Below are 10418 nucleotides of genomic sequence, written 5' to 3' on the forward strand. Positions count from 1 at the left end.
TTACTCGAGAAATGTTTACCAGTTTTGAAATATTTCTACTGATTTCTTTCAATTTGCGAACTTTCGTAGTTTATGTTAAAATATTCAAATTCAGCAATTCCTTATGGTCTTCAAAAACTATTAGTATTTAGAAAATATTTGGACCATAAACAAACCTTTCTTTCGTATCATCCTCTTTAACTACCCTAAAGGTGGAAGTATCAGCATTGCAGAAACAAGAGAAGGAACAACCCATTGGTTCCGATATAAGATTTATTAAAAACAAAACCGGAAACAACACAAAATAAAAAGTAACAATTTTGCATTTACCTCGGGATTGCTGGTGTGATAATTCTCACCTCCGGGCAAGATTCGGTGATGTGAATTTCATACTCAAATGAGGTAATGTGGTTCTGAAATGCAACGTTTTATACGAATGTGCGTTGACAATCCACACATTCACATACAAAATCACTATTAGTTCGGGAAGTTTGTCTATCACCTTAGGTAGCGCACTACATTTAGGTATACTAAGATCTTGTTCACATTCACAGTATAGTATCCATCACAATATATATGTCGGCTGATTTCCACAAGATCACTTGTTTTCAAAGAGCACTCACTCCATGGGCATTTACGCATTTGATTCTTTAATTTAATAAGGTCTAGAAGCCATTTCAACTTTTTAATTTTGAGTTACTCCTGTGCTGTTTATCAACTTTCTTACGATACATTATAATATATAGCAGCTGACTCCGGACTTTGATTATATGAAATTGTCAAATTGGACGTTCAATCATTTTAGGTCCGTTCGTTAGCAATTCAAGTAAAGAAGTAAAGCGGTTATGGTGTCATCACAGCATTTCTGTGTCGCTCTTCTGGCCACTTTCAAAGATACTAGTGACGCTGCCTCTGCTAACCACACCACCTCTGGGCATGCACGCGTAAAGTACTAGTCGCTATGGACATCCAGACAAATGGAATCGAGTTTACTGCTTTGAGCTGCGAAATCCAATCCTACTCGGGCTCATGTTCGTTGTCCGCATATCGGTTTAGGAAACCTGTCAGGGCACTACGGCCGAACCCCGATCTGCAGTTTGTAAACACAAGCCGGACAATAGTTTGGTGTGCCCCAATTCTAGACAACATAATAACCACATTTTTTCCTGTTTGCATACCGATAACCTCCTGACGTGTAAACGATCTGGAAAGGTGGCAAAGGAGTAGTAAGCTGAAGGAATTAGTTTTTAGAAAGCTACCTGCTAAGGTTGGGCCTGCTTCAATGAAGCTGACAATATCGAACCCAGGAAATTATTTATCTCCTCCGAATTGGTGATATTGTCGTGCAGCAGTGGATTACGACGACTAAGCTTTTGTGCAAAAGTGCACACCTGGGAGAATTGTTGCGCATATGCATACAATTGCACATCGACCACTGAAGCGCGCAACGCGGTTATAGAATTAAGCAAAATTTACAAAATCACGTTCAATGAAGACAGAACTCCCATCCACTAGTGCCGGTGCAATAGAAGCTTGCAGCCTCAAATTCTATTGGTAGCACACACACACACCGGACTATACACAGTTAACGCCGGAGTTGCTGCAGCGTAAACTCTACCTTGTGGTGGATCAGTTCAAGCAGATGCATGCACAATTCCCAGAAAACTACCAGCTACGTATATCTGATGAACTGCTGACTGAACTGGCACCTTGATCGTTAAGGATCTCATGGAACTACAAAATGCTACCGAAAAACATTCGCTAATATTACGAAAACAAGTCGAAATTGCTTTGGAGCTAGAAACGCAGGAATGGCAAAGTAAAATTACTGATCATGAGGAGCTGAATCATCTTGAGCAATTAATGGAAATGAAACATTCAAAAAAAAAAAAAACAAATGCGAGACACCGATATGAACTTGATTGCGTTGTTGGATCGAACGGTTAAAGATCAGCAGAGAGAACTTATCCATGTTACCTGAAGCGAAAAAAAAGGAAAAAGGAAAGAAATTAGTCGAGCTGTACAAAAAAATAACTGAAATTTATACTTACCTACACCACGTTTTTTTCCATTTATAAATTCATTCACAATATGTGTGTATTAAAATTTCCGTGAATGAATGTCAGTTTGAATGAATAAAATAAGGGTGCCACTCGTACGACATTTCCCTTTTTTATTGCTTTAGCGGTGAACACATTGCATGCGATACACGGGGATCTCAATGTTGCCACGCGAGTTATGAAAGATATTCTAAACACCTTACCAACAGCAAAAAATAAAGACAAAGAACAAAAAAATCGCAATTCCACTTATTCATTTTGAATGATATAATATTTTATAATAAAAAGGAAATAACAACACCAAATACAATTCATCCTTAGTCTAAATAAACTCAAAATAAAATACAGTTTTGTAAAAGAAAAACAAAATTCCCCCTTAAAACGCCTAGGTCGGGGGGTGCTTACGCCGCCGGTGGAGGCTTAACGAGCTGGCCGACGGGTAGCGCTTGGGGCAGCACGGGCACTCGTAGGGGGCAAAACCCATGTGCTCATTCAAGTGGACCACCAATATACCCCACGCAGAGAGTATATGGGAACAGACACGACATTGGAACCGGGGCATGCCTCCGGGCTCAGCTACCCGCTACCATAGATCCCCCTCCTGCCGCCGAAAGAATGCGAAGCACCAGCGGGCGCTCTCTTCATAGCGGATCAGGCGGATCCCCAGCTCAGTGCGCCAGTGCGGTGGTATACCCCGCAGCACTAGCCGCACTCCACCACCCACGAGCCGCCGCGCGCGGTCTTCTGCACCCGAATCAACCCTCTGAAAAAAAAATTTTTTTCCATCCGTTTTATCGAAACTATAACTAACTTACCAGCGTATTCACGACCAACACCTCCTGCCGTCGGCCGTCCGCCGTATACGCGGTCACCAATCTCATTGAAGCCATCTGGAAAAGAATGGAAACATGAAGATAATAGAACGAATTCTAACCAAAAAAAACCAAGAAAAACTACAATAATATACTTACATTGTTCGCACGGTGTGCACTGGGCCGACGTCACGCTAAAAATGCCATTTTCTGTGCACAAACTCGGTAAACTCAACAACGCTCCCCTATAGTGATGCCAGACGGACATCAACGAATGGGCAAAACCCCCCAAAGAGCTGACCAGATGTACAGCTGTCGACGGCACGCTAAATGTGGAAAAAACAACGAAAATACCTTAAGGTAAACCAACTTTTTCTACTAAAATGCTACCAAGGGAAAACTAAAATTTTTTCGATACGATGATCAAAGTTCATATCATTTCATTTCATTTCATTTCATTTCATTTCATTTCATTTATTAGGCATTTTCCTTATATCTATTGTTGTTAATATGTACATAATATGTACATAATAACATCGTAAAAGCAAACAATTTAATCTTATATATATGGGATATATGTACAAGTAGATATGGGAAAAGTTAAGACATTTTTATGCCAATTCAGCATAGTGACAAATGTCAATTATAGCAAATATAAAAAATACATGTCAGAGCTCACACGTGAAGTTCCTCAAACACTCCGTGACATGACCATTATGTAACATTACGCTGACCAATGGGCAGCACCGCAGATCTGTCTCATTCAAATATATGGTAGAGCTAACAGCTGACAATTCCACAAATTACCACACGCGGTAAGGTAGGCTATTCCCACCAGAGTTGTGTTGAAATCAACAAGCACACCACAACCACAAAAATAGTGTTCCAGGTCAGATTACGAGGGACATTTTTCACCTGTAGCGCATTTTATTTTCACGACGTCGCGACGCGTCGCATAAACGAAAATCTCACTCACCAACTCTGAATTACAAAGAGCCTTGACAATAAAGGGTATACGTATCTAAACGCTTATTGCCTGCGTTACGTAACCACCAAAAAATATAGTTTGCCTTTAATCTATGTTCAATAATTTTTTATTTTTCACTGTTTTGATTGTTTTCAATATTAGAATTATCATTCTGATGAAAATATTTATCAAAATTAAAGATACTTTTAGGCGTATCTCAATAAAATTTTATTAAATATAACAGTGGTTTCAACCACCACACGTCATTATATAGGCAGAATAACTTAATCAGATTATTCATCCCACATAAACCCTTTATCCCGAGTACGACAACCACAATCTCAGCCAATTAAGCTCCTAGTACCTGCTCATACGCCACCCAACCCCTTGAAGTTCAAAACAAATAACAACAAATTCCCGTTCCAGAATGACGGGCTTCTCGGTCAAACGCAACAAGACGGAACAACGCGGTCAATCCTTCACTGTCTCCTGCCGGTTGTGTCAGAAAAATCTCGGCATTCGACTATGCCCGCTGTATCGGGGAATGTCGGCAGAAGAACGCTTCCGGGCCGTCCTTATACACCGGCACTGCCCCAATTGCCTATCGCCGTCCCATCGGTTGGAAATATGCCATAGCAGCGACCGGTGCCACCGCTGCCGAGAACCACACCACACTACGCTGCATATGGAGGATGAGCACTCGCATCCACGCCCTACCTACCAGGACAAGCACGACGCGGAGGCAAGCGCCGACGAGGTGCTCTCGATACACATAACGGAGGACACCCGATCATGGGCCCAACAGGTAGCAGACGAGGAGGAAGAGATGTAAGAGATCGCCAGAGGTGCCGCAGCCTTAGCTATCGCCAAAGATTCCAATGGTGAACCACGATCCTTCCGACCGCTGCTGCAACACGAAAAGCGGACAGCAGTCCCGGACCGGAAACGCGACCAGGTGCGAAAGAAACACGGGGATGACGCGGAGACACGTCCTTTCCGCCCATCGCACCGCAATGCCAATGGACGACGGGGCGGCGCGGAGCCGCGTCCGTTCCGCTCCACTGACAGAGCGGCCCCGTATCCACCACGCAAGAAAGGTACTACCACTACTCTAGACCCACGACAGGCGACCCCAACCGGCTTCCGAACAGGGAGATTGTGGGCAAACAACGACGCAGCGACGATTACCCGATCATTTATAGCTATTGCTCCTACCGCCATCGTACAAATAGAACTAGGAGGGCGCCTCCATCTGGTGCTATTATAGCTATTGCTCCTACCGCCATCGTACAAATAGAAGCAGGAGGGCGCCTCCATCTGGTGCGCGCCCTCCTTGATTCCTGCGCGCCGACGTACATGATAGACGCGCACTTAGCCAACGACCTCCAGCTCGAGAGCCTTAACACGGCCAGACTTACGAAGGGCCCCTTGGTGTTACGCGGGAAGTATGGAATTACAGATAGGATCACGACCCAGGCTACCATGGTAGCACGACATACGCCTCTGAGCCCAACCGCATCGACTAAATCCTCGGTCGCCTCATCATTCCAGTTCATGAAACTCGCTGACCCGACGTTTTATCGATCCGCGCCGGTGCTGCTAACACTTGATGCCGACGTCTACGCCACCATCATGGTCAGGGCACAACCCCGGCTACGGTCAATGGGCTTCTCATGCAGCCCACTGTCTTCGGACTGGTAATATCCGGAGCTTTCCAGCAATAATGCTCTGGCATCGCTCATTTACAGTTATTCTAATTTTCTACCAATTCAAAGTTACATCTAATTAACCAGGTGCATTAAAAACCAAGCAACCCCACGTACATGAACACTAAATTTTCTTTTTTATTCACAGCTCCGTCCAGAGAGGCTGCATTAGTGGACACCAGGAGTTCACAGGAGATGATATTATTTTAATTTATTAATTATTATTTTAATTTATTTAAGTTATCACGCCTTGGGACGGTTGCTGGCGTACTCATCGGTTTTTTTTTTGGTTCTTTCGAGTTGCTCGCTTCAAGGGGGCCGGCATGTTTAGGCCACCAGCCTAAATATTCACGACCACCCTAATGCACATTTTTAGAAATATTATTATTTACCGGTAACGGGCCACCCCCGCCGAGCGCTGACTTCAAACGGGAAAAACTCGACGAAAGTTAGCTATCGGCAGGTGGTGCGGACCTTTTTCGTTTTAAACTCTTTCACTTCTATTTTTGGAACGTTCACGAGCGCCAGCCGCCATCTCACAGGCAAGCTAAAAGCAACCATTTTCCACATTTTCCTTTTTAATAATTTAAGATTTTCATTGTAATTAATATTTGCAATTAATAATTTTCGTAAATGTGAACTTGCCAAGTGCATTGTGAATTGTGCATTGAATTAATTTAAACACTTGCGATTGTCACTTAATTAATATTTGCAATTACTCATTTCCATAAATTGGCATTTGCCAGTTGTATTGTGAATTCCTTATTCTTATTTACTTGGCGGGTTATTTCTTCGCGTTGAGAATATGGCAATCGATAGTTTTTAACATATACCGGGTCGTTGTCTGCCAATCTTATTTTTGCTCGTAGAAGTTGTTTAAAGCCATTTTGTCCGTGTCAAGATCGAAAATGTCGGCCTAATCTATGCAAAGGTCAATTAATTTTCTTTGAGCATGTTGTGTATTTGATTTTTTTAAATCGAAATCAGTTTTATCGTACGTTTGTCTTCTGTTTCTGTTTTGTTAATTGTATAAACATTGCAATTTGAAAGTTTTCTGTCCGAATATTGTTTCTTTTTACATACTTTAAATCATCCGTGGTGTTTATAACTTTAATTATTGGGTTACTGGAATTAACAATGCACCTAGCTGTGAAAACACCCTTTTCAATATTCTGCGAGTCCACGAAAAGTGGCTCGGGTGAGTTTCCTAAATCAAAAAGTCTGAAAATTTTTGTTGTTATTCGGCCTACTGATTTTAAGATCGCGGGTTCGAATCGAGCTCAAGGCCTAACAATAATTTTTTATCATTATTATTGTTATGATACATTTTTTCTTAATTGAAAAAATTTTTAAATTAGAATAGAAGAAAGAAAAAATTTAGACAACTGCCAAAGCTCGTTGTATAGATCCATTTCGGGAACTGCTAAATTCCTTCATCGGCAACGTTTAGGCGCCGCTGCTATAACCATTCAGCCATCACAGCGGTTTTTTGTTTGTCTTCATTAATCCTACCTCTATTCTGGTTCGTGCCAATTGATATTCACAACACTGCGACATCTGTTGCAGAATGGCTGTGAAAATTGGACTTGTTTGTTGGCAATGCTGCCATAGTGTCATATTTTATTGACACTTTTTCCCCGTGCTCTGGGATGTATTAACAATTTTTGTTGTTATATCGGCCTACTGATTTTAAATCGCGGGTTCGAATCGAGCTCAAGGCCTAACAATAATTTTTTATCATTATTATTGTTATGATAAATTTTTTCTTAATTGAAAAAATTTTTAAATTAGAATAGAAGAAAGAAAAAATTTAGACAACTGCCAAAGCTCGTTGTATAGATCCATTTCGGGAACTGCTAAATTCCTTCATCGGCAACGTTTAGGCGCCGCTGCTATAACCATTCAGCCATCACAGCGGTTTTTTGTTTGTCTTCATTAATCCTACCTCTATTCTGGTTCGTGCCAATTGATATTCACAACACTGCGACATCTGTTGCAGAATGGCTGTGAAAATTGGACTTGTTTGTTGGCAATGCTGCCATAGTGTCATATTTTATTGACACTTTTTCCCCGTGCTCTGGGACGTATTAACAATTTTTGTTGTTATATCGGCCTACTGATTTTAAGATCGCGGGTTCGAATCGAGCTCAATGCCTAACAATAATTTTTTATCATTATTATTGTTATGATAAATTTTTTCTTAATTGAAAAAATTTTTAAATTAGAATAGAAGAAAGAAAAAATTTAGACAACTGCCAAAGCTCGTTGTATAGATCCATTTCGGGAACTGCTAAATTCCTTCATCGGCAACGTTTAGGCGCCGCTGCTATAACCATTCAGCCATCACAGCGGTTTTTTGTTTGTCTTCATTAATCCTACCTCTATTCTGGTTCGTGCCAATTGATATTCACAACACTGCGACATCTGTTGCAGAATGGCTGTGAAAATTGGACTTGTTTGTTGGCAATGCTGCCATAGTGTCATATTTTATTGACACTTTTTCCCCGTGCTCTGGGATGTATTAACAATTTTTGTTGTTATATCGGCCTACTGATTTTAAGATCGCGGGTTCGAATCGAGCTCAAGGCCTAACAATAATTTTTTATCATTATTATTGTTATGATAAATTTTTTCTTAATTGAAAAAATTTTTAAATTAGAATAGAAGAAAGAAAAAATTTAGACAACTGCCAAAGCTCGTTGTATAGATCCATTTCGGGAACTGCTAAATTCCTTCATCGGCAACGTTTAGGCGCCGCTGCTATAACCATTCAGCCATCACAGCGGTTTTTTGTTTGTCTTCATTAATCCTACCTCTATTCTGGTTCGTGCCAATTGATATTCACAACACTGCGACATCTGTTGCAGAATGGCTGTGAAAATTGGACTTGTTTGTTGGCAATGCTGCCATAGTGTCATATTTTATTGACACTTTTTCCCCGTGCTCTGGGATGTATTAACAATTTTTGTTGTTATATCGGCCTACTGATTTTAAGATCGCGGGTTCGAATCGAGCTCAAGGCCTAACAATAATTTTTTATCATTATTATTGTTATAATAAATTTTTTCTTAATTGAAAAAATTTTTAAATTAGAATAGAAGAAAGAAAAAATTTAGACAACTGCCAAAGCTCGTTGTATAGATCCATTTCGGGAACTGCTAAATTCCTTCATCGGCAACGTTTAGGCGCCGCTGCTATAACCATTCAGCCATCACAGCGGTTTTTTGTTTGTCTTCATTAATCCTACCTCTATTCTGGTTCGTGCCAATTGATATTCACAACACTGCGACATCTGTTGCAGAATGGCTGTGAAAATTGGACTTGTTTGTTGGCAATGCTGCCATAGTGTCATATTTTATTGACACTTTTTCCCCGTGCTCTGGGATGTATTAAAAATTTTTGTTGTTATATCGGCCTACTGATTTTAAGATCGCGGGCCGATATAACAACAAAAATTGTTAATACATCCCAGAGCACGGGGAAAAAGTGTCAATAAAATATGACACTATGGCAGCATTGCCAACAAACAAGTCCAATTTTCACAGCCATTCTGCAACAGATGTCGCAGTGTTGTGAATATCAATTGGCACGAACCAGAATAGAGGTAGGATTAATGAAGACAAACAAAAAACCGCTGTGATGGCTGAATGGTTATAGCAGCGGCGCCTAAACGTTGCCGATGAAGGAATTTAGCAGTTCCGGAAATGGATCTATACAACGAGCTTTGGCAGTTGTCTAAATTTTTTCTTTCTTCTATTCTAATTTAAAAATTTTTTCAATTAAGAAAAAATTTATCATAACAATAATAATGATAAAAAATTATTGTTAGGCCTTGAGCTCGATTCGAACCCGCGATCTTAAAATCAGTAGACCGATATAACAACAAAAATTGTTAATACATCCCAGAGCACGGGGAAAAAGTGTCAATAAAATATGACACTATGGCAGCATTGCCAACAAACAAGTCCAATTTTCACAGCCATTCTGCAACAGATGTCGCAGTGTTGTGAATATCAATTGGCACGAACTAGAATAGAGGTAGGATTAATGAAGACAAACAAAAAACCGCTGTGATGGCTGAATGGTTATAGCAGCGGCGCCTAAACGTTGCCGATGAAGGAATTTAGCAGTTCCCGAAATGGATCTATACAACGAGCTTTGGCAGTTGTCTAAATTTTTTCTTTCTTCTATTCTAATTTAAAAATTTTTTCAATTAAGAAAAAATTTATCATAACAATAATAATGATAAAAAATTATTGTTAGGCCTTGAGCTCGATTCGAACCCGCGATCTTAAAATCAGTAGGCCGATATAACAACAAAAATTGTTAATACATCCCAGAGCACGGGGAAAAAGTGTCAATAAAATATGACACTATGGCAGCATTGCCAACAAACAAGTCCAATTTTCACAGCCATTCTGCAACAGATGTCGCAGTGTTGTGAATATCAATTGGCACGAACCAGAATAGAGGTAGGATTAATGAAGACAAACAAAAAACCGCTGTGATGGCTGAATGGTTATAGCAGCGGCGCCTAAACGTTGCCGATGAAGGAATTTAGCAGTTCCCGAAATGGATCTATACAACGAGCTTTGGCAGTTGTCTAAATTTTTTCTTTCTTCTATTCTAATTTAAAAATTTTTTCAATCAAGAAAAAATTTATCATAACAATAATAATGATAAAAAATTATTGTTAGGCCTTGAGCTCGATTCGAACCCGCGATCTTAAAATCAGTAGGCCGATATAACAACAAAAATTGTTAATACATCCCAGAGCACGGGAAAAAGTGTCAATAAAATATGACACTATGGCAGCATTGCCAACAAACAAGTCCAATTTTCACAGCCATTCTGCAACAGATGTCGCAGTGTTGTGAATATCAATTGGCACGAA

At 40.3% G+C, this 10418-nt stretch overlaps 1 pseudogene; it reads left to right on the forward strand.

Annotated features, from left to right (window-relative positions):
• The first annotated feature begins 1468 nt into the window (after positions 1-1468).
• LOC137235273 (gonadal protein gdl-like) lies at positions 1469-1960 on the forward strand (annotated as a pseudogene).
• The last annotated feature ends 8458 nt before the right edge of the window (positions 1961-10418 follow it).

Source organism: Eurosta solidaginis, chromosome X (assembly GCF_040869045.1).
Source record: "Eurosta solidaginis isolate ZX-2024a chromosome X, ASM4086904v1, whole genome shotgun sequence".
Taxonomy (NCBI): domain Eukaryota; kingdom Metazoa; phylum Arthropoda; class Insecta; order Diptera; family Tephritidae; genus Eurosta; species Eurosta solidaginis.